Source organism: Cornus florida, unplaced genomic scaffold (genome assembly GCF_030987335.1).
Source record: "Cornus florida cultivar Cherokee Brave unplaced genomic scaffold, ASM3098733v1 CherokeeBrave_3.0.0_Hap2_Chr08, whole genome shotgun sequence".
Lineage (NCBI taxonomy): Eukaryota > Viridiplantae > Streptophyta > Magnoliopsida > Cornales > Cornaceae > Cornus > Cornus florida.
The window spans coordinates 51,141,621-51,168,100 of NW_026775578.1; the positions used below are offsets into that span (position 1 = coordinate 51,141,621).

The 26,480-nt window shown below is 37.7% G+C and overlaps 1 pseudogene; it reads left to right on the forward strand.

The window, feature by feature from the left end:
* The first annotated feature begins 22,066 nt into the window (after positions 1-22,066).
* LOC132272141 (small nucleolar RNA R71) lies at positions 22,067-22,165 on the forward strand (annotated as a pseudogene).
* Positions 22,166-26,480: the final 4,315 nt, after the last annotated feature.

Sequence of the window (26,480 nt, forward strand, 5' to 3'; positions counted from 1 at the left end):
TTCATCCCCAAAATCAAGTCATACCTGAGGGAGAAAACAACTCTGAATACTTGGAGCGAACACATGTTCGATCTCCCAAGTAGCCTCCTTCACGCCGTGATGCCTCCATAGAACCTTTACTAATGGTATCGTCTTATTCCTTAACACCTTCTACTGTGTGTCAAGGATCTGAACTAGTCCCTCCTCGAAGAAAACATCCCTATCAAGGTCCGCATCAACCCAACTAAAAATTTAAGATGGATCTAGCTCGTACTTCCGTAGCATCGACACATGAAAAACATTGTGGACCCTGTCCAACTGTGGTGGCAAAGCAAGCTTGTAGGCAACCTCTCCTACCCTGTCCAAGATGTCAAAAGGTCCAATGAATCGTGGCAATAACTTGCCATTCTTCCCGAACCTCAACAACCCCTTTCGTAGAGAAACCCGTAGAAAGACATGGTCTCTCACCTCAAAGGATAGGGCTGTTTCCGCTTATCCACATAACTCTTCTGTAGGCTCTGAGCTGTAAGCAATCTCTGCCTAATCAACTTAATCTTCTCGGTAGTCTTGAGTACTATGTCAGGTCCTAAGGTGGCTGTCTCACCTACCTCAATCCAAAAAATAGGAGACCTACAAGGTCTACCATACAACGCCTCAAATGGAGCCATCTGAATACTCGCCTGATAACTGTTGTTATAGACAAACTCAATAAGTAGAAGGTCATCCGCCCAATTACCTCCCAAATCAAGTACACATGTCCGAAACATATCCTCCAAGATTTAGATGGTACGCTCTGACTGGCCGTCCGTCTGTGGATGGAATGTCGTACTATGGTGCAACGATGAACTAAACGCTGCCTGAAGTCCTTCCCAGAACCTCAAAGTAAACTTGGCATCCCTATCTGAAACAATAGCCACTGGAACTCCGTGCAACCTCACAATCTTTTTCACATAAAGAACACTAAGTGCCTCTGCGTCATCTGTTACCTTAATAGGAAAAAAGTGAGCCGTCTTATTCAATCTATCAATAATGACCCATACGGCTTCATTTCACCTCCATGATCTAGGAAGACCAGTCACAAAATCCATAACAATCTGCTCCCATTTCCACTACGCTACAGGCAATGGTTGCAACAAACTAGCTTGTCTCTGATGCTCGACCTTCACCTACTAATAGGTAAGGCATCTAGCCATAAACTATGCAACATCTTTCTTCATTCTGTTCCACCAATATTGACGTCTCAAATTGTGATACTTTTTAGTACCAGCTAAATGAACTGTAAAGTGGGAAGTGTGAAACTCCCATAAGACGTCCTCACGACATCCTGTGGAAACGACTAACAAGCCTCTGAACCGTAGACCTCCATCTGCATGTAAGGTCCAATCTTTCACTGTCTCATCACTGCCGATCAAGATGTGAATGGCATCTAAATCTGGATCTTGTCTCTACGACTCAATCACTCGTCTGACAAGAGTAGGCTAAGCCACAAGACTAAACAAGAATGCCGACTTACAGCAAACATCGTCATCAAAACACTATAATCCCATTTCTGCTAAATCCTCAAGCATCTTCCACTTCCGAATGGCAATTCCAGCCAAAGTTCCACGAGATTTTCGGCTTAAGGCGTCGGCTACTACATTTGCCTTGCCCAGATGATACTGTAAGTCAAACTTATAATCTTCCAAAAATTCAACCCATCACCTCTGTCTGTTATTCAAGTCCTTTTGGGAAAAAAAGGTACTTGAGACTCTTGTGATCCGAGAACACTTCGAATCTCTCACCATACAAATAGTGTCTCCAACACTTTAAGGCAAATACAACTGCCACTAATTCTAAGTCGTGAGTAGGGTAATTGTACTCATGAGCCTTCAACTGTCGAGACTTATAAGCCACTACTTTACCATCCTGCATCAGTACACTACCCAAACCATCATGTGAAGCGTCACAATAAATCACATAACCTAAGCCACACTCAGGTATCACCAACACTGGAGCTGTAGTCAATCTTATCTTTAACTCCTGAAAGGAAGACTCGCAGGCTTCATCCCATGTAAACTTGATCCCCTTCTAAGTCAAATGAGTCATAGGTGCTGCCAAACGGGAAAAATCCTTCACAAATCTACGATAATAACCCGTTAGGCCAAGAAAACTCCAGATCTTAAAAACATTCTTGGGTTGCTTCTAATTTAAAACCACTTCTATCTTCGATGAATACACTGACACTTCATCTTCCGAGATAACATGCCCCGAAAATTTCACCTCTTGTAGCCAAAACTCACATTTCTCATATTTGGCGTCTAAACGGTGCTTTCGCAAAATCTGTAATACAATACTCAAATGGATCTCGTGCTCTTCCCGAGTCCTTGAATACACAAGAATGTTATCCACGAAAACAATCACAAACTGGTCCAAGTAATCGTGAAATACGCGGTTCATTAAGTCTATGAATGCCACTGGCGCATTAGTCAAGCCAAAGGGTATAATAAGGAACTCATAATGTCCTTACCGAGTATGGAACGCCGTCTTTAGGATATCCTCATCCTTAACCCACAATTGATAGTAGCCTGACCTTAAGTTAATCTTCGAAAAATAATTGGCTCCCTTTAACTGATTAAACAAATCAGCTATCCTTGGCACTGGATTTGTTTTTTGATGGTGGTATGATTCAACTTCCGGTAATTAATGCACAACCTCAAAGAACCATCTTTCTTCTTAGCAAATAAGACTGGTGCGCCCCAAGGTGACATATTCGGTGGGATGAAGCCTTTTTTCCTTAAGTTATCAAGCTGCTTCTTCAATTCTTCTCAAGTTGCTTCTTTAATTCTTCTAACTCCACTAGTGCTATACGATACGGTGCAATAGAAATCGGCGCGGTACCGGGCATCAAATCAATAACAAACTCCCATTCTTGATGTAGAGGCAACTCTGTCAAATCCTTTGAAAAAACATCTAAGAAATCACGAACAACTGCTGGATAATCCTCTTCTACAACATCATCTTCTTCGGCTAAAAGACTAGCCAAGAAGTAATCACCACGACCTCTTCCACGAACCCCGTACAATGATGGAGTATGGGAATCACTCCGATCTCCAACGAAAAAGAAACAGTCTCCCTCAAGAGTATAAACTATGACTCTACCTCTGAAACAGTCAATTGTAGCATGAAATGAAGCTAACCAATCCATCCCGAGAATGACATCAAAGCTAGTCATCTCAAGGAAGATAAGGTCAAACATAAAAGTCTGCCCGATAATCACAATGGAACAATCCTTCACAACTCTGCTCAAGGACACTAAAACCCCAACTGGCATATAAACACACAATGCCCAATCCATAAAACTAACCTCTAACCCCGATGCAAGTGTAAATGATGATGATATGAAGGAATGAGATGCACCAGAGTTAAACAAACTACGGGCCCCAAGAACCAAATACTAGAAAGATACATCGAAGAACTGATGGACCAGAAGATGCATCGGCCTGTGCAAGTGCAAAGACACGCCCATGTGGTACTGCCAACTTGAACACCTGACTACTACACTGACATAATATGAGTATCCCTCCTAACTGGTCGTGAACCCTGTGAAGACATTGCAGGCTATGGTGGTGGCGGTGGTCTAAAACCTGACTGAGCTGTAGCCGACTGTAACAGCCTCTGCTGTAACCTTCTGCCACTACCGGTGTCTGCTCCACAACCAAAACAAACCCCAGAATTAACCGACGTCTGTGGACACTATGTCTTATAGTGGCCTGGCTGATTACAGCGATAACAAATGACACCACTCCTAACAGACCCTGGCATAGGGGTAGTAGGAGAGAATCGTGTCGACTGCTGCCCCTGATAATGAGATGAACCACCCCTATTTCTCTTCCATGATTGCCTATCTGAAGATAGTCCTGCATTCCTCTTTTGCTTCCACTGTTCCCTTCCTGCATTTCTATCTTTGGCTTCTGCCTCTAGTATCAATGCTCTTTCCATTGCCTCCGAATAAACTTTAAAGTACTTCGCTGTTATCAACGGCCTCATTTAATAATGAAGTCCGAAAACAAACTTTCGAGTCTTGTCAGCTTCATTCCTCACTATCTCTGGAGCAAAGCGAGAAAGAGAAGTGAACTTATTCTCGTATTCCATCACTGACATATTGCCTTGGATAAGGCCATTAAACTATTCCCTTAGTTCCCATCTCTTGGTAATCGAAAAATACTTCTCATAAAACAGTTCCTTAAACATCTCCCAACTTATCTCCTTAACCTTGTGCTGGTTCATAACTGACTTCTACCAAAGCTTAGCATCCTTAGAAAACTTATAGGTAGCCAAGATGATTTTCAAATGATTATACGTCACATCCATTGAAGTCAAATGGGTTTCTACTTGATCCATGTAGTCATCCGCTGCCATTGGATCTATACCACCCTTAAACATCACTGGCATCAACTTAGAAAACCCTATAATTAACTTGAGACGCTTCTGTGCTGGCGTCTCATCTACCTGAACTACCGGTTATGGTACCAGTTGCGGTACCAGTTGCAAAAGAGTAGCAATTGTGGCCCTCAAAGCACTCTGTAACAAATGGTTCAGTGTCAGCTCAGTTGAGCCTTCACCCGCTTCAACGGGTGCTTTAACATTGTTCCCTTCATGTGGAGACACCTCTAGGGGGAATCAAGTCCCTAAGAAATGTATCATCTTCAACCTGCTCAGCGAGATTGGAGCTAGAACTCTCACCAACATTTCCTCTTGTCGGCCTAGGGCAAACTCCCCTTGGTTCCTTTCGTGGTGGTATCGTGCTATAAAACAAGAAAACGGTTTACTAACAATAACACTAAGGTCCAACCACGAACAACTCAACACAAAAGGATACTGCACAAACACTTAGCATGCGAGACTATGCAATGAACACATTAATATAAGCATATAAGCACATAAGCAAGTAAACAGTTAAGCATGCTTTTTCACATAACAAAACACTTTAGCAAATAGTCAAATAACAATGCAAACAACTCCCCAAACAATCCTAGGTAGGCCTCTACCCGTCATCCTAATGGTTTTTGAACTATTGCTCTAATATCAAGTTTGTAACGACCCTAAAATGATAGCAGTCATAAAAAAAAAAAATTCGGCATGACTTTTGCTAAAAAGGGTCCTACCACAACCTGTTGAAATGCATAAAAAAAATGTAATGGCCTCACTTGGCTATAAACTAAACTATCCTGTCCCAACGCACAATGCAAATAATATAAAACATTTCCAAAACAACAATATACATATAAAAAAAGTCCCGTTCCTCCAATTCCTTTAAAAAAAAAATATGGAAGCGCTAGTCTGCTACCTAGTCCCATACTCCTCTGCAAAGAACATACTCTAATTACATCAATTGACAGTCCATAAAATACAGCTAAAATCAAAAGTTTTACAGAATAGTCAAGATTTAGATTTATAAAATATTAAAGTTCTAAAACAAAAATAGCAAAATATAAATCTCTAATCCCGTCTAATGGTGTGGTGGATGGTTGTCCGCCACCTCCTTTCCGTATCCTGAAAAATATTAATAATAAAGGGGTGAGCACAATGGCTCAGTAGGAGGTGCCTAAGACACACCTCATCCAAACAAGGAATAGGAAAAAGAACCGGCATGGAACATCAAACAACAAGCATGGATTGTCCTTCCATCTAACAACTAAGGCAACTACACTACAACTAAGCTAAGGGTAAGAAAATTAAACTAAAAAAACTAAGGCAGAGGCACAATCCATCAAGACATGAGTATGAACCATTAAATAAACCACAATAGTATTCTATTAAGCACTATGCCTTGACAATCTCTAGATTCATAGCATCAACACACATCGACATGCATCAATAACACAAAAACTAGAGATAAACACATGAACATTTATTTTAGCATACTTAGACATATAGATAGAATGAAATGATCAATTGGAAGTATTAAACCATACAAATCATTGAATAAACAAGATTCATATATAAAATAAGTGTTAAGACAAGATTACAACACAAATCCCCTCAAAATACAAAGCATTAGAGTCTAGAAAGCATGCTTAGGGCTAACTTTAGCCCCAAGAAGATGTTTAGCCACTCATTAAAGGAGTCATCCAACCCTCAAGGGCTATCTCCATGGTAGGACTGACCTTCTTCTTTATGGAAACCCTAGAAGAATGGAAGAACTCCCAAGAATGTGTTTCTAGCCTCTCCTCATCTCTTTTCTTCCTCTCTAAGAATGTTTCTAAGTATATGAGATGATATTATGAGATCCAAGTTATGTGTAAAAATGGCTCAAAATCTTTATATGGGAGGCTCAAGTGTCACACCTAATGGTCTGGACTCGTGCACTAGGTCCTTGCAATGAGACAAAAGTGGTAGGTGGGGTGGTAGGTGAGGATAAGATCGAATAGTTTCGATCGATCGAAAAGATGTTGGATCGATCGAATATTGTGGATTCTTTTGGATAAGGACAAGGGCTTTTATCCATCTTGAAGTGTCTAGATCGATGTTACTTCAATTGATCGAAGTGATGCTGAGATCGATCGAACATGCTAAATCTCCACACTTTACATCATTTTGCTTCCATTTTGCTCCTTTCTTCTATCCAACTTAAGTTAGCTTCTTTAATGTTCTTATTTGGCTGAATTAACTTAAATTAGTCTCAAACAGGAAAGTAAGATAGATTAAGGTTCTAGAATACCTAAGCTTAAGGGGTTTAATTGCGCACTTTTCAGCGCTCATCACACCCCCAAACTTAAATATTGTTAGTCCCTAACAATGAACTATGAAGTAAATGAATGAAATGAACGACTATACAACTATGAATCTAGAACGTAATAAATGGATAACTGTAATACCCCTAATTTTTAGAAGGATAAAATTGAAATTTATATATATAAATTATATAACTAAAACAGTTAAATCCTATATGGTTTAACTAAAATAGTTAAATCCTACATGGTTTCATGTACTGTCAACTAAAACAGTTGAACAACATATTAGATGGTTGTTTATATTTTCTATTAGTAGAATGGATAGGGATTTAATTAAAACATTGAAATCCTAATTTTATGTCGTGTCATGGTAACGAACTGTTGAGCGGCACTACATTGGTTTGGATGGGAATTTATATATATAAATTATGGTACCGCGATTTGAGCTTGAGTCTCATAGTCGACAGTTAGGGAGCGTATATACAGTATGATGCGTAATTAGCTATGTTGGTTAAGGTATACCCTGTTAGGCTTAGGTAGTCATGCACATTCAGGTGCGTTTTTGCATGTTGCCTTCTATTCAGGTTGAGACCCTCAGCATAGCCTAGTGAGAGTCTTATAGTGTGGTTATATGTATATATCTATTTACGGTTTATATAGATATGGTTGAGACATCTAAGATGTATCTGCGTATTGAGTTTCTGTGTTGGATTATAGTTAGGATAGAACATGTTCGTAGGCCTGACCCACTATTATTTTTCAGGTAACGGACGGTATCAGGTCTTAGAGCTTGTTCTTGCTGAGTAGAGACGACTACTCACTCTACCGACGACGTAGGCGGTTCCTGTATGATTTAGCATTTGATTCCCTTCTGGTGGTTCATTTCTCAGTGTTGGTTTTATTAGGGGTCCACCAGATGGATTCCCGAGTTGTATTAGAATTGGAGAAGTTGGATGTATCAGATTAATACTTTATTTATAAAAAATTTATTCTGAGGTTTTCAGTTTTGGTTTATCATTCTAGTTTCTTTTCAGCAATTTATTTATTCCTATTTTCTTAATTGTATTTTGTATTCGTTTATTGCTAATTGGTTTGATATCCTCGGGTAATCGGGCGTGGGCCTGGCTAACTCATATCCGGAAATCTGGGGGTATCACAGTTGGTAACAGAGCACTCCAGGTTCTAGTGTCCGTAGGAGTGTTTTCGTTATAAGACTTCTGTGTTGCGTCTCTTAAAAACTTAGAGCCATATTAGGATTCGTTGTACTCTATTTACGGTTCGTTAGGAGGAGTTGATGTCAATTGAATTCTGTAGATACAGAATGGTTGACACTAGGAAAAGGATAGGGTTCACGACGAAAGGGATACACACCCAAAGGCGTAAAGGAGTACGTTGTCGAGTATTTTGCTAGAAGCAGAACTTAGGATCGAAGGTTTAGTTCCAAGGTTGGCATTACTTAGAAAGTATACGCCAAGAATAGATTAGGGTGTAGGTGTTATGTTGCCGCATGTCGGGGCCAACACAACTTCAGTTGTTCTAAAAAAAGAGACAAGCGAGGAGTAGGATTCTAAAAAGGATCCTAAGGGAGGAGATATCAACGTATCCAAGAAAAAGGATATTGAAGTTTGAGGATGAAGGATTGCACAAGTGTGCTCTCATTCACCAGCAGTATAGTGAATGGTACTAATGGAGTTGGTGTGAACCAATCTACATATAGTTAAAGTTTCGTATCATCTCTCCAAGAGTTATGTGAGAAGTACTCTTTAGGAGTTTGGGAATCGGATGGAGTTCTTACCAGAACAAAGATGTGATTTTATATCATATTCCAGAGAGTATGGGGATTAGGTTCTGACGTTCTACGTTGCGTTGTTAAGCCGCGATAGACGGTTTGCATTCCGCGTATAAGGAGGATAAGGGGAAGCCTTTTGGTATTTGCTTAGGCAACCGATTGTGTAATTAAGCTATGTTTAGTGGATTGATTTTAAGGTTGGATGATTACCAACGAAACTACGAAATGAACTTTTGTGACCTAATTTGGCAATTTGAGTTCAAAGGAGGGTTTTTTTGTTTTTTTTTTTTTTTTTTTTTTTTTTTTTTTTTTTTTCTGGAATGGAAGATGTCTTAAATAGAATTATATTTTAGTTGTGTTGTTGAATTGTGTGTATCTACGTGTTTCATTTTTGTGATTATGTGTTGCATTTTGTCAGTACGTGTTTCATTTATGTTAATTAATCTGGATTGGGAATATGGATTGGTTGGGGACACAAGTATGTGATCAACCAACTCTTATTTTGATGACATGGGTAATAGCGCTATGTACGCTAGGATTTGTGAATGTATGGTCATTGGATTGGGTAGAAATACAAACTTCTAGCCAATCTATTGGACCTGGATATGCATCAATATGGTATGCTATTTAGGATAAAATAGTTAAACTATCAACACGAGTCAAATAATCTAAAAGGATTAGTTTGATATGCTATATGTTAGGTAGGGATTCGTTTTTACAATGCTATAATAATGGTGATTGTTAATGCTTTGGGGATTCGTGAGGATGTGGTAGGTAAAGATCAGTGTAATGCCATTATGGTTCGGATGGAAGATTTCGTGCTGGTAGGTACCTATTAGTATGATGCCGAGGGATGATAGTGGACTGATGAAAGTTTTATCAGTCTATTCGTGATCTAGACATTATTTTACGAGGGTGTCATTTGGAGGAGTTGCTGGTGTTGCACTTGGAGGAGGAACCAAAGTTTCTACTGATGAGCGCTGAAAAGTGCGTATTTAAACCCCTTAAGCTTAGAAATTCTAATACCTTTATCTATCTTACTTTACCATTTTAGATTGATTTCGTATTATTTCCATTTTCAGGCACTTATCCCAAAAATAAGCTAACTCAGCCAAATAAGAGCAAAAATGAAGCAACTCTGGGATTAAACAAAGAAAGGAGCAAAGTGGAGAAAGAAAGAAGCAAAAAGAAGCCAAAGGTGGGAAGTTCGATCGATGCAACTTCAAGGTTCGATCAATCGAACACTGATCGATCTCAGTACTTCAAGATAGATCCAAACCTTGACCCAAAGCAGAAAGTCAAAAGTTCGATCGATCCAACACCATTCTTCGATCAATCGAACACTTTGTCCTTATCCAAATGATTGATCTTATCTAATTGTACCACCCTACCAACCACTTTGGTCCTTTTCCACAAAATATCTCCAAAAATATCTCGGATTTGTCTTTTCCCAGAAAGCTCAACTAGTTGGATCGATCTAACCTAAGTTCGATAAATCTCAGCATGTTCGATCGATCTAAGTCCAAGGTTCGATTGATCGAACTTCCTCTAGTGCGAAAAAGTTAAATTTCCAGCTCATTGAAAGTTATCCTTTATCCAATCATTGGGGAATGTTCTTTGCACGACACCAGCTCATTTTGTGTGTTATTTGACCTACCTATATAAGGAATATGAGGCACTTTTTGAGAGAGCTTCTTGGAGAATTAGGGATACAACTTTAGAGGCTATTCTTAGTGTAAAAGAAAAGAAGGAGGAGGCTAGAGACACCATTGGAGACTCTTCATCAACCAAGGAGCAAATCTCTTCTATGGAGTTAGCCCTTGAGGGTTGGAGCAATATCACCATGAGTGGCTAGACATCCACTTGGGGCTAGAGTTAGCCCCAAGCATGCTTTCTATATCTTAATCTTGTGTATTATTGAGGGATTAGTGTTGTAAATCTTGTGTATTATTCAATGATTTATGTGGTTTAATGCTTCTAATTGATCATTTCATTCTATCCATATGTCTATGTATGCTAGAATAGATGTACATGTGTTTGCCTCTATTTCTTATATTATTGATGCATGTCTATGTGTATTAATGCTATAGATTTAGAGATTGTCAAAACATTATGCTTAAAAGAATGCTCTTGTGATTTTCTAGATGGTCCATGCTCATTTCTTGACGGATTATGCCTCTCCCTTAGCTTAATTAGTTTAATTTCATGTCATTAGCTTTATTGTAGTGTAGTGGTAGCATAGTTGTTAGATGAGAGGACAATTCATGCTAGTTGTTTGATGTTCCATACTTTTGAATGCAAGTAGCATATGTCTCTAACCTTGTGGTGTATTTGGCTTATGAGCTTAATAAAATGATTAATGACTTGCTAGATATGTTGTGCTTTTCACATGCTATTTAGACAATATATACTTAATTGCTAGATATATTTTGCTTTTCACATGTTGATTAGACAATGTATGCTTCATTGGTCACCCTTGCTAATTGAATCAACCAAACACACACACACACCAATATTGCAACACACATTACCCTTATTAGTCACTAGTTAGAGGTGTAGAAAAGCATTACTTGGTGGTGACCTCTAAACCTCAAGATCTATCTCTCTCTCCCTCTTACTTACTTTTTATTGTATTCAATTATTTAGTTCAATTTACTCTCTAGTTCAATCAACCAACCAACCATTTGTTTGATCACTGGACCTACTAACCCTAATTGCGATTCCACAACCAAGTACAACTCCAATCCCTTGGGACGATCTCTACTCGCCCTAGCTATATTTATAGTGAAAGGTAATAGTCGCTTCTATAAATGTAAAACTATTGGCCCTCGCCTTAATGCACACTTCCTCAAGCTTGATATGGTGTAGCGACCCTCACAAGGAACCAGTCATCTACACTGCATAAAATGTGGAATTTTTTTTTTAAGGGTTATCTTTCGCAACAATTAGTTGTTGCTCTGACGATGATGATTATATGCAGGATGGGAAAAGTTTCATATCAATTGAAACGAGACTAGGAGTTAACTTGACACTTACCTATAATAAAGAAGTTTGGTGTGTTAAGGATAGAAAGGTGAGACCGAACACCTATATAAGGAAGCAGTGCACGGTGTGTGTGAAAAAAGTCATAATAAGTTGACCTTCGATGAATGGAATTACCGGTTAATTTTATTATCGGTAAGTTTATCACTAACTGGTGATGTGTAGATACAGTTGTAGGGTTAGCTTTTGACAATGCTTCGATGTAAGCAATGGTGCAGATGGAAGCTGGTGGTACCAGACCAGTTGGTACTTTCTGTAAACAAACGGGAAGGAGGATATAAGGACTGAGATTCACATCTCTTAGTTCTTTATTCATCCTGGTGCAACATAAAATGCTTCATGGTGTGAAGCAGTTGTTTAGAGGATCGGCAAGTAGAGGGACATGGTGATTTGGATACCATTTTCTAAAATGATCGAGATGGACCATTCGAGATTACGAGACCCTTATAGACATTTTTTATGTTCAATTGATAGACCCTTTTCATGGATTTGGATGAGGGGTTGCTAACTTTTACAAAGGGTCAGGATTTGGTTGGGATGTTGGTTCGTTTCTTTATTAAATCAGCTAAATTCTGGTTTATTGCGAACTAGTGGGTCATCAGTTCGTATGAATAGAGGGGATTACAAGACAACTTAGATGCCTCAATGTGGTGATTCACATTTTGCATTAAGTTCTGTCCGAGGGAAAGGAATAGGGAGGTGGATGCTCTCAACAATCGATCGGATATTCATATCTTGCGATTCATTGTTGAGTTCACAATGGCAGTTTTGCTTATATAACAATGACAAGGGCTGTTATCACAAAAAATAAGGAAGTCAACTACAAATATTGGGGTTGATCTTCATGGAGGTGTTACCTTACTCAGTTAGAGCTTAAGGTACTGACGGGCCATTTGTAGTTTTGTTAGTGCTTGAGAATGAATGCGATTTCAAAAATTGACACTTCTTCTCAATGCACTCGGATGGTTATAAGGAACATCAAGACATCAAATGTCAGTTCTAGGGATTAGGTTTGGGAAGAGACATGTATATAACTGTCTATACGAGTAACACTTGTTAGAACAGTGGACGATGGATAACCGAAGATCATTGGAGATTTTTGCCACTGCTTAAATCAAAATGGGAGTGGGAAACAGTTGATTTGGGGATGTCTTCTATATCAGAAGCAAGGTGCGTTACTGAGGAAGGTGAATTTTTATATATTGCATTGACTTTCATGGAGGGTGTTTCTCCATATAGGCGGTAGCCTATCGATTCGTGATTTACAACGTTAGGATGAGACACATAGAAGTTTTACACATTTATGCTATGTACCTTGGAGGAATGTGGATCTGTACCCTGTATAAAAAACTTGGGTATGGATACGTAGTTGTTAAATATAACTTACGTGTTGAATAACTTTTATGTTTCCTTGATATCGAACTCATAAATTTTTGTGGAGGATTTGGGATTCAGTGGAGCTCCTACACAGAGGTAGCATCCACAATGGCATGGAAATGAATTTTAATGAAAACAATTCAGAGTTTCGTGAATTCCGAGGACGGAATTCCTTTTGTTAAAGGAGAAGAATGTAATACCCCTAATTTTCAAAAGGATAAAATTGGAATTTAAATGGATTCTATATGCTTAAGTGTCAAATTGTTTAATTAGTTGTTTTATTTAAATGAATTGTTTTCTTTATTTTGTGTTGTTGTTTGATTATTTAATTTAATTGCATTCCTTGATTTAATTTACTTATATGATTTAATTGGTAGGTATTTATTTTAATTGCATTCCTTTTTTTTAATTGATGGGTGGTAATGGTTTAATTTATTGTTTGGTTTTTTAGTTTGCTTTACTTATTTAATTAAGTTAAATGAGTATTTAGATTACGTTAATACAGTCATTCCAACCTATGGGCCGATTAGGGTTTTATTTAGGTTAGGGTTTCTATCTCAGATTACCATTAGAATTAGGGTTTTATCTGTGCCTATATATATATGTTTATAGCCCGAAAGAAGGGTTGGAAAACCTTATTCACGTCTCAAAAACTGGAAAACCCTATTCACGTCTGAAAACACGGTGTGATACAGAGTGAGGTTTTGAGAGAAACAGAACAAGTTTGTGAGGTTTCCGGCCGGGTCTTCAAGGTCAAACCTAGGATAAGGGAAGAGCAGAAGTAAGAGGAGGCTAGACAGTAACTCAGTGTTGCCGGAACAGTGGACACGACGCCGGGATTTCATAACTGAAATCACAGGCAAGTTTTTTCCTTCCTCCTTCCCATTGGCTTGTGTTCTGTGCACCTAGATGGTCTCTAGGGTTTAATTAATCATTAACTGAGTTTCACATGTATAATAAATGCTATATTGATGATTTGTATGGGTTAAAATCTGGTTAATTACAGTTTGTGTGTATTTGATATCAGTGTGTTTCTTAAAGCATGAAAAGTCTATAGAACTTATAGTTTCTGTATTTGATTTCAACTGCTGTAAACACACCATGGGGATTATACTGGACATAGTTAGGACTCTTAAGAACTGTTGTAAAACCAAACAGACAGGTTGAGAGTGGCCGGAGATGAAGCAGAAGGCCGGAGGAGGTTCAGGTATTTTGTTTAAGATTGAGCATGCTCTTTTTTTTTTTTAAATTGAGCCTGCTCAAAGTGTTTGGAGCCGACTCTTTTTTTTAATGGAGCCTGCTCAAAGTGTTTGCAGCCGGCTCTCTTTTTTAATTGAGTCTGCTCAATGTTTGTTTGGAGCCTGCTCTACGAGTTTAAGAGCAGACTCCCTTGTTTTCGTGAAATCTGGACTTTTGGGCACTGTTTGGGGACTTGTTTGGTGTTCTGAAATGGTTTTTGAAGTGCACTGCGAGTTTTAAATAAAATTTCATGAATTATTAAAGTCTCACGTGGCAAAGATTATACCCATAGACTAGTGGATAAAACAGTATTAAACTATACAATTTAACATACTGTTAACGGACGGGTGGAACTGAACTGTTTTGGAAAATTCTAGGACTGCACAGAATAATTAAGAAGTTAATTTTAGGTGTTAATAGGACTTTAATTGATTAAAGTTTAACCCTAAATTAACGGAACAAACCGTATAAAAGTTATGCATTTCTTTATATGGTTAATGGATGGAAGAACACTTAAATTGCCTAAGCTTAATTTTGGCAATCCAGCAGGATCTAATATGTTTATAAATCTTATTTTGGTTGCATGCTAGGATCATTTAATTAACAAGTTTGATCTATGCATACCTTTGATGTTAATGGTTAAATTACTATATTCTTTTCTGCAGTTACTTGGACTATGGATTTGGGATTTTAATTGCTAGATTATTAAACTGTTTATGCAATTACTTGGATCAAATGTTTGGATTCTAATTGCTGGATTATTAAATTGTTTATGCAATTACTTGGATTATGGATTGGGATTTTTATTGCTGGACTACTAAACTGTTTTAGCAACTACAGGGATGGTATTTTGGGATTATAGTTGATGTACTGTTTCAATTCTGTTTTATCAACTATTTGGATTATGTGGATTTATTTGATGTACTGATTGAGTTATTGCATCATTTACGGATCATATGCATGGTATGCGCTGTTATGGGACGGTGGTATACGGAGGGACGGATTAGATCAAAACGCTAATTCCAACCCGTTCATACATACGGAATGGATTAACCAAAATAGTTAAATCCTACATGGTTTCATGTTCTGTCAACTAAAACAGTTGAACGACATATTGGATGGTTGTTATATTTTCTGTTAGTAGAATGGATAGGGATTTAATTGAAACATTTAAATCCTAATTTTATGTCGTGTCATGGCAACGAACTGTTGAGCGGCACTACATTGATTTGGATGGGAATTTATAAATATAAATTATGGTACCGCGATCTGAGCTTGAGTCTCATAGTCGACGATTAGGGAGCGTATATGCAGTAGGATGCATAACTAGCTATGTTGGTTGAGGTATACCCTGTTAGGCTTAGGTAGTCATGCCTATTTAGGTGCGTTTTTACATGTTACCTTTTATTCAGGTTGAGACCCTCAGCATAACCTAGTGAGAGTCCTGTAGTGTGGTTATATGTATATATTTATTTATGGACTATATAGATATGGTTTAGACATTTAGGATGTATCTGCGTATCGGGTCTCTGTTTGGATTGTAGTTAGGATAGAACTTGTTCATGGGCATGACCCACTATTATTTTTTAGGTAACGAACGATATCAAGTCTTAGAGCTTGTTCGTGCTGAGCAGAGACGACTACTCACTTTACCGATGACGTAGGCGGTTCTTGTATGATTTAGCATTGGATTCCTTTCCGGTGGTTTATTTCTCAGTGTTGCTTTTATTAGGGGTCTACCAGATGGATTCCCGAGTTGTATTAGAATTGGAGAAGTTAGATTTATCAGATTAATACTTTATTTATAATAACCTTATTATGAGGTTTTCAGTTTTGGTTTATCATTCTAGTTTCTTTTCAGCAATTTATTTATTCCTGTTTTCTTAATTGTATTTTGTATTCGTTTATTGTTAATTGGTTTGATATCCTCGGGTAATCGGGCGTGGGCCTTGCCAACCTGCATCCGGAAATCCGGAGTATCATAATAACGCCACTTTCGTAGGGAACACAATTGCATTTTGCATATGCAACAAGCCTTTTAAACTCCTAGGTTACCCCTAGTGGACGAGTGAAGTCTCGTGAGGGTTTTCAGAAATAATACCCACAAACATTAAGCTCATTCTCACTAAAGAGGCACCAATATTGCAAACAAGCATTAGGAGAAAACTCCCTCAAATATGCAATTTTTCAACCATTTCTAAGCAATCTCCCAAAATCTCAACATCAAGTGAGCAAGTATGGTCCTCCACACATCAAGAAAATGATCATGCAAATCAAAACAACTTTTGAATCCTTTTTGAGTGGACCGACATCAAATATGTTACTATCTTAGCCAACTAAAGAAATGATCACATCTTTACCCTCAAACTAGCACACAAATCTAGTACCGATCATCAAGATAAAGAGTGGACCTTTTATTAAAGCTTTATTCATATAGGTGCGCTTATTCTTTTCACTCATATATATTTTTATTTTTTATTTTTTTTATTTTTTATTTTACTATCCTAAGGATCAAAGATGGAAGCATGGTGCAATGTGTTGATTTATTAAGCTTTCTAGCTATCTATGAGGTCGAGCATTAGGTCAACGATTCCCAAACCAGATGGCTTTAGCGCACTAGGTGTTCAAACACCCCTAAAGACTTACAAGCTCAAATTAACTAGGCTACAAATCAAAATAACCTCCATCTAATCATTTCCCTCTTCTCACCTTTTAGGAGAAGTCCTTACTTTTTTATTGCTTTTGCACCTTTTTCATTTTTTTTTTTTTTTTTTTTGGCAAGTTCAATTATTAACCTAGAGTTTAGGCCCTCCACCTTTCAGCGCAAGAAATTAAGTGCTTGATGAGGCTAGAATCCTGACTACTCAATGAAAAGGGTTTGTTATCCACCTTTATCAAAATGAAAGCTTTCAATGCACTACTAGCCCAATTGGGATATAACTAATTTAATAATCAATAAAGTATGTACCCCATAAATGAATGCTAGTGTGCGCCTGTGCTAGTTTAAAATCCTTGAGTGAATCTCAAAACAATCACAAATTCAGGATGATGTGGACCACAAGTGCAAGCAAGATATCAATTTTTAAAAAAATTTACTCCTAAATGGCATCCATAAGGCATAGAAGGAGTATTAGACTCTCAAGTCAAGCAATTTTTAAATTTTAAGCAATATAGTCCTCAAAAGATCAAAATCATAACTAGTTATGGACCAATCATAGAAAAACCCTCAAATACACAAGTCATGCTTAAAATTTTGAATTGAAAGCAAACACTACAATTAACACCATTACCCCCAAACTTAAATGGCACAATGTCCTCAATGTGCAAAGAGAACAAAGGAAAGAGTATACCAGTGTAGCTATGGCAAAGAATAGCCAGACATAAGTATCCAAAGTGGGTGGTAGAACCCCCCCCCCCCAAACTTGGGATTAACTGTGGTCCTAAAAAGATGGCACGTGGATAAAACTCATCAGATAACAAAAGGGATAATAACAGTGCACAGTGGACATGCAAGTGTAAATGGGATATGAAATAAACTAAGGAGAGAGGAAAAATGATGGTCCTGAAAAATTTTGGGCGGCACTCAATCACTGAAATCACTGGGATGCACCTAATAAATGGAGTCAATCACAGACAGATATATCATTATAAAATCCAGACATCCAAAAATATCATGCATAAAAAAAATAATGTACAGCACATGACAGTACCAGGGCCAACAGACTGGCCGCAAAAATATTAAAACAGTAATAATGTATTAGATATATCAATAAAAGTAGAGAGATAGGGAAATCAGGCAGAGGAGGTCAGACAAGCGGGGCGTGATCCCTGGATATCTCTGGATATATCTTGCAGCGCGGCCATGACATCTGAGCAGAGAGATGCCACATTAGTGCTGAGGGAGGCCACATCGGACCGAAGAGAGACAACGACATCCTCTAAGATCTGTATACGCTCTCCTAGGATAGGTGTCTGTGCTGGAGCGTCAGGTATAACTAGGTCAGGACAATGATGCTCATCTTGACTAGGCTCCGGGACATGTAATGGTGACCCTACCGGAGAGTGATGTAGTAACTCCTGTGCTAGCTCTCACTCCAGATCTATCTCCATATGTATTGCAACTGCCAGTGCGTCTGCTAGATCGTCCGCTGCTACTGCTGCCATCATCTCTGCCTCCCCAGCCTCTGCAGCCTCCTCTGCTGCTAGGATAGTGTCTTCTTCCAGGCTCTTGATAAGAGCATTATAGCTCTTGTTATAGTATTTCTTGCCGTAGTGGCAAACCCCAGACTCAGAACGCTCCTGTGGGTGGAAAGGGTAGCACTGGTCTCGCAGAATCTGTGTGATGAGATGAGCAAATGGGAGATATTTAGCCCGTTTGGGCTTCGCCTTCTTGATATAATTTGTGTATAGCTTCATCATGACATTCCAGTAGAGTGCCGGAATGGAGAACCACTGCCCGGTGTAGAAAGCATATAGGGCTGCCAGAAAATCAAAACGCCTCTGGATCTTATGCCCCGCCATAAATACATTTTGGTACAAGACCGAATCGAAGAACCATAGGTCGTCGGGCAGATAAGTCCTGGTGGCGAAAGCCTCACCAGCTGTATAATGGCCAGTGAGGGCAACGACCATGTCTGCATCAGAAGGCCTTCTCAGAATAGGATAATCAAGTTCTAGAGGGCAAACATGTGGGCACCGAGAAGAAGTGGCCAAAGTGTCGACGGTGATGATGATAGGGTGGCCATCAATGGTAGTCCACAGCTCTGACGGATTACCCGGGGCCGGCTGGAGGTTGGGAAGGTAGGTTGCAGCGGTGGGAGGCGATGAGGGTCGAGATCGATGTGTAAATCGATCAAATGACCCTAGAGTTTCTATTTTTAAAAACTAGCTCCGATATGTTCGATCGATCTAGAAATATCTTCGATCGATTGAACATAGACCGATCTGAAAAGAACTCAGATCGATCTAACCTTTTAAAAAATATTTTTGGAAATTTTAAAAATTAAAAATTAAAAGATCAAAATATATTTTTTTTTATTTTTGGAAAAATAAATTAAAATAAAATATCTTTTTGGAATTTTTTTTTTTTTTTTTTTATGGATTTTGAAAATATTTGAAATTAAAATATTTTTGAATTAAAATAAAAATAAAATAAAATCTTTTTGAGGTTTTTGAAAATAAAATAAAATAAACATTAAAAATAAAAAATGTAGTCAAAGTCAAAGTCAACAACGAAATACAGATCGATCACTCCAAGATCGATCTGGAAAATGCTTCGATCGATCAAGCAGGTAAAAACCTGCAGACAAGTTCGAACAATCAAACAGAGAGCTGTTTTATGCAGGGTTCAAAATATTTCTAAGTGTTGGAACTGCAGATCGATCTGAAGAAAACTTCGATCGATCTTAGAGTGCTCTGATCGATCTGAATTTAAGTTTGCTCGATACACAAAGCGCTGAAAAATGCAGGAAATTCTAGATCGATGAAACTGAGAGATGATTGGATGCAGGAATGGAGTTCGATCGATTGGACCTCTTTTGGGATCGATCAAACAAGTGTAAAATGCTTATTTTCAGGATGGAAGTGCATGCATTCTCAATCACAATTCCTAGCAATGTGTATAAACCCAGAATATATCTAGACGTCGCAAGAAACGAAAGATAAAATAGAAATGAGGGAGGAATAGGGTTGCAAACCCTACGAAACATTACTAGTCTTTAATGTCTCTAGCAAGACGTTGAGTTCTTTTAACCCGGATCAAATATCTTGTTATGCATCCCTTCCTTGACGGGGTGAATCAATTTTTGAATCCCACCCAACAAATGGTTCTTTAAGGAATTTATTGGATTTGGATCAAAAGACATTGATGGTCCTTGGTTAAAACAACTCTTGGGCTTCCATGCCCTTTCAAACTTTGCTTTTGAAACAACAATTCTTAAATTCAAGTTTGAAGATGAACCCTTAGAACTTCCAAGCAAAAACTCATGTTTTTCAAGTTCATTGTCAATGCACTTTTCTACAACACACACTTCTTCATGCTTGTCTATCGAATTCGGGGTTGGATTAAAAATGTTCAATTTCATCTTCATATGCCCAAATGAGATTTTCATTATCCTCGTCCTACAATTTATGTTGGCATTTGCAGTTACCAAGAAGGGACGACCAAGGATAACGGGAATTTGGCTCTTGTGATTCGGAACCGGTTCCGTGTCTATGACAACGAAATCAACAGGGAAGAAGAACTTATCAATCTTAATCAAAACATCCTCTCTAATACCCCAGGGCTTTTTGTTGGATCGGTCAGCAAGTTGTAAAACCACCGACGTCGGTTTTATATCTCCTAAGCCCAATTCGACATATACCGAATATGGAAGAAGGTTGACACTTGCTCCTAAGTCTAGAGGAGCTCGATTAATGACATGGTCACCAATTATGCAAGAAGTAGTAAGTGAACCGGGGTCCTTAAACTTTGGGAGAGTGTTATGTTGTAAAATAGAGCTCACTTGCTCGGTCAAGACCACTTTCCTTGGTGCTTGGCTTTTGTTCTTCTTCTTTTGGGTACAAAGATCTTTCAAAAATTTGGCATAAGCCGAAATTTGCTTAGTTGCATCCAAAAGCGGAAGAATGATCTTTACTTTCCTAAACATTTCAATGATTTCATTGGACTTGGTCTTTTGTTTATCAAGAGAAATGGATTCTTTCAAGGCATCTAGAAAATGGAGCTTTAGGCTCAAAAGTTTTTTAAAATTTTTCTTCGAAGAATCTTTAACACAAGAATTTTTCAAACTGTCATAAGAATTTTTCAAATCATCTTTTAAAACTTTGTTCAAATCATTTTTCATTACTTTTTCAATAAAGGGGTCATGCATATGCAATGAAGGAGGAATATGATGTGAAACGGGACGGGTGTCAACTTTTGGTTGCACTAGTTCACTCTCTTTATTGGACATACTCACTTGGTTGTCCACAATTCTCCCACTTCTCAAGGTTGTCACCGCATTGACATGTTCGATTGTATGACCTTCCGATGAGGAGTGAGTTTCCACAACACATTGTTGTTTTGGTGGTGCATTCAAAGGCATCTTCCCCTTCTCTTTAGCATTCAAAGTACTAGCTATTTGCCCGACTTGGGTTTCTAGCTTAGCAATGGATTAAGAATGGGATTGAAACAATTGAGTATTCGCCTCTAGAGTGCCTAGAGCGGTTAACACTTTTTCCTCAAAAGCGGGACTCCTAGAATTTCCTTGAGAATATGATGATTGGTTAGGAAAATGAGAATTAAAGAATTGATTACCATGCAATTGAAATTATAATGATCTAAAACCTTGGGGACCTTGGCTTTGCAGTGGTGGTGGAACATACTTGTTTTGAAAACCACCTGGGGAGGTTTGAGCCTTCTCCTTGGCTTTTCCAAGAGAAGTTTGGATGGTTCCTCTAACTTGAATTGTAATGAGTGCCATAGGGATTATTCCCTTGGTTGACAAATGTAGTGTTGACTTGCTCATGGGGCTCACTTGGCACATGTCCATGGGGACAATTGGAAGTAGAATGTAAAACACTTGAACAAGTCATGCAAGATTCATTAGATTCACGATGATTAATATGATTAGGGGAGGAAGATACTTTATTCGTCGAAGTTTGGTTAATCAAAAATTGATCAAACCTTTGAGATAAGGATTTCATCTCGGCGGCTATATCATTGGAATTGTCAACTTGATATAAGCCAACATTCTTTCTTTCACCTAAATTTTTACCATTTTTAGAGGATAAAGATCTATGGATTGAATTCTCACTCATGCTTTCATATAATTTCCACACATCATCCTCATGCTTATCAAGGTAAGAACCACCAATAGATGCATCGACCATACACTTGTGACTATCCGGTAAACTTTCAAAGAAATATTGAACTAGTTGCCACTTAGGTATGTCATGATGTGGGTACTTCCTAAGAAAATCGTTAAACCTTTTCCATGCCTCATAAAACGTTTCCTCATCCCCTTGAGAAAATTCCCTAATTGAAGTTCTCGTAGCACTGGTCTTTGAAACCGGATAGTACTTTTTCAAGAACTCTTGTTGCATTTCTGCGCAAGAAGTTATCGAAAAAGACCTAAGATTGTTAAACCAATATTTTGCCTTGTCTTTAAGGGTGAAAGGAAAAAGTTTAAGTCTTAAAACCTCTTCTGGCATGTCCGTGTATTTCATGGTGGAACACACTTCAAGAAACTCATCCAAATGCTTGTAAGGTTTTTCACTTGAAAGTCCATGATAGTTGGGAAGCATTTGAATGGTTTGTGGTTTAATCTCATAGTAATGTGCTCTAAATGGGGGCAATTGAATGCAAGTGGGTGCATTGTATTCATTAGGCACATAATAGTCTCTTAAAGCAATGAGAGAATTCACAACCGGCGGTGCTACTCAAACCTCTTGATTGCCTTGCATAATGGGAGGTTGTGGAGCAAAAATTGGCCGAGGCATTCCCAATGGAATTGGGCCTTGTTGTTGTGGTGGAATGAATGGTCTAGGCATGTCTAATGGTACTTGAACATTTTCATGATGCACATTAGGGTGGAGGATGCCTTGTTGGTCTATGTGACCAAGGTCCTCCACGTGGTCATCATTCAATTCCTCCATTGGTGAAATGGAGTGATGAGAACTACCTCTTCCCCTAGGATTACGAACAACCGATTCAAGATGCAAATTAGGAGGGATAAGAGTAGGATTTAATGACCTATAACCATGCATACACTAGCTAAACAAACAACAAGCAAATAACAATTACTTCGCCCCCACAACAAATCAATTAACAAACATTCTCTACATACATTGATCCCATACTCCCATGTTTGAACAACATGCAAAGTAAATTAAATTGCCTCCACGCGGGCCGATGATTTAACTAGAGATTGAGTTAGAAAGATCTCACAAAGGGTCCTTAAGCAACTTCCATTAATCTTTAAAATTTCAAGCCTTGCTATTCTTTTTAGATTTTAGTTCTCGCTCTTTTTTTTTTTTTTTTTTTTGCTTTTGCTTAGCTTCACTTAGCTTCCTTGCTTCCTTTGCTTGATTTCCTTGCTCAATGCACCTAATCAAATAAGAACAAACACAATAAGTAACTAAAAAGAAAATAAAGTAAAGATACGATCAAAAGAGTACTAATTCCTATTTGTTTCCAAAACACGGCGTTGCCAATTCAATCCCCGGCAACGGTGCCAAAAACTTGGTGTTACCGTCGCACCAACGTCTAAAGATATGCACTAAGAGTGTGAGTGTGTAATGTGGCCAAGTTTTAAATTTATAAAAGCCACTACTACTTCTAACTAAAAATATAGCTAGGGTGAGTAGGGATCGTCCCAAGGGATTGTGAGTGCTCTAGCAATGGAAACAATGTATTGGGTTAGTAGGTCGAGTGATCAAAAGTGGAGTGTTTGGTTGAGTAGACTACAAACTAAACTAAACAAGTTCAATGTAAAATAAGCAAATTAAATGAAATTTAAAGAAAACAAGAGAGTGAGGTCTTGGGGTCTAGAGGTCACCACTAAACATCACCATTCTAGACATTCAATGTATAATTAATGAGGCGAAACATGTGTTACAATTTGAGAGTGTGTGATTGATTATTTCAAGAAGCATGGATGACTAATTAAGCATATATTGTCTAAGCAACCTAGTGAATAGCATAATACATCAAACTAAGCGATTAATCCTTCCTTTAAGCTCAGAATCCAAACACATCACATGGTTAGAGAATAATACTACTTGCATTCATAAGTATGAAGCATCAAACAACAAGCATGGATTGTCCTCCCATCTAACAACTAAGACAACTACACTACAACTAAGCTAAGGGCATGAAAATTAAACTAAAGAAACTAAGGGGGAGGCACAATCCATCAAGATATGAGTATGAACCATCAAATAAACCACAATAGTATTCTATTAAGCACTATGCCTTGACAATATCTAGATTCATAGCATCAACACACATAGATATGCATCAATAACACAAAAACTAGAAATAAACACATGAATATCTATTCTAGCATACATAGACATATGGATAGAATGAAATAATCATTTGAAAGTATTAAACCATACAAATCATTGAATAAACAAAATTCATATATAAAATAAGTGTCAAGACAAGATTACAACACAAATCCCCTCAAAATACAAAACATTAAAGTCTAGAAAGCATGCTTAGGGCTAACTCTAGCCCCAAGAAGATGTTTAGCCATTCATTGAAGTAGTCATCCAACCCTCAAGGGCTATCTCCATGGTAGGAATGACCTCCTTCTTGATGGAAACCCTAGAAGAGTGGAAGAACTCCCAAGAATGTGTCTCTAGCCTCTCTTCCTCTCTTTTCTTCCTCTATAAGAATGTTTCTAAGTATATGAGATGATATTATGAGATCCAAGCTATGTGTAAAAATGGCTTAAAATCTTTATATAGGAGGCTCAAGTGTCAAACCCAATGGTCTGGACTTGTGCACTAGGGTCCTTGCAATGATTACACCATGAAACAACTTTTAATGAACTGGAACTTAATTTTTTTCGGACTTGAGGAGGTTCAATCAATCGAACTGTGTTGAGATCGATCGAACTTAGGTGAGATCCATCGAATGGTGCAGAGATCGATCATCCTTGGCGGCACCTTTTTGAATAAAGACAAATCTCTGGGATATTTTGGAAAAGAGACAAAAGTGGTAGGTGGGGTGGTAGGTGTGGATAACATCGAATATTTTTGATTGATCGAAGAGATGTTGGATCGATCGAACATTATGGATTCTTTTGCATAAGGACAAGGGCTTTAATCCATCTTGAAGTGTCCAGATCGATATTGCTTTGATTGATCGAAGCGATGCTGAGATCGATCGAACATGCTGAATCTCCACACTTTGCTTCATTTTTCTTCCACTTTGTTCCTCTCTTCCATCTAACTTGAGTTAGCTTCTTTAATGCTCTTATTTGGCTGAATTAACTTATTTTTGAAATAAGTGTCTGAAAAGGGTAATAACATGAAACTAGTCTAAAATGGGAAAGTAAGATAGATAAAGGTCCTAGAATACATAAGCTTAAGAGGTTTAATTGTGCACTTTTCAGTGCTCATCAAAATTGAATGGATATGATGTAGGAATGTAATGACCATTCTCATTCCAGTGTTTGATTGTAAATAGAGAATGATGCAAGAATATATTGACCATTCTCATTCCCCTGTTTGGTTATACAAAATAAAAAGTTAGAATGGAATAACTTTTAAATTAATTTCTCCAAAATACCCTTACTTGTAATATATTAATTATAGTAATGGAATGACATATTTTATTATTTTAAAATGGAATAAAATAAAACTACCTTATAACAATTAAAGCATTTTTACAAAATTAAAAAAATATAATTATTTTTATAGCTATAGCTATAATGCCCAGTAAATTTGTATTTCTACAACTATAACTGAAATGAAGGCAAAGGAATTTTTTTGTCTTTGAATTATATTTTTTAATTAATGGTAGGAATGAGTGGGAATGGAATGACTATTCCATATCTCCAGAAGAGGAATGGCCGTTCCAACTTTTTGATGGAATGAGCATTCCAAGGGAATAAGGGAATGTCTGGGAATGGCCATTCCACTTTTTAAAAGGCACACCAAACAAGAGAAAGGGTATCATAAGGTGGAATGGCCATTCCATTCTAGCCCATTACAACATACCAAAACTAGGGTTACGGTCCAACGAATTATCAATTAGCATCAGAGTGGGTTGCTCTAAATTATTGAGTAGATTTTTGTAAACCATGAGGAAGGTGGTTCAATATCTAAGCCAATTTTATTTGAAAGGTTTCATGATAACTATGGGAAAGCTAGAATGAGAGCTTTTCTTGAATTTTATTTTGTTTGGCTATCGAAAATTGTTGAACTCATCCAACTAGCAATAATGTGCCTAAACCTATCATGGATTGGTCTAAGAAAGTTAGGCTAATTCTTGAATGCTCTTACTGAATTTGTTAGAATTTTGAAATGTTCTTCTTTAAAAAAAGCTTCAAAATTTTTATAGAATGAACAAACCCAATCAAAATCACTAAAATTCAAATAGACCACGAAGTTCAAAAATCTTAGAATGGATGAAAATGAAACCTTTGATGAATCCTATACTAACATTAATGATATGTGAGCTACTTTGAAAAACAAAGTAATTAGAAAAAGTCTCATAGATTTCAACTTCATACCATTAAAGAAAGTAAAAATGTAAATTTTGTTATGGTACATAGTTAATCTTGTAGCGAGGCTCCTGCAAACTTCTGAGTTAAACTTCCTGTGAAATATATACTTGTATTTTGGCTAAT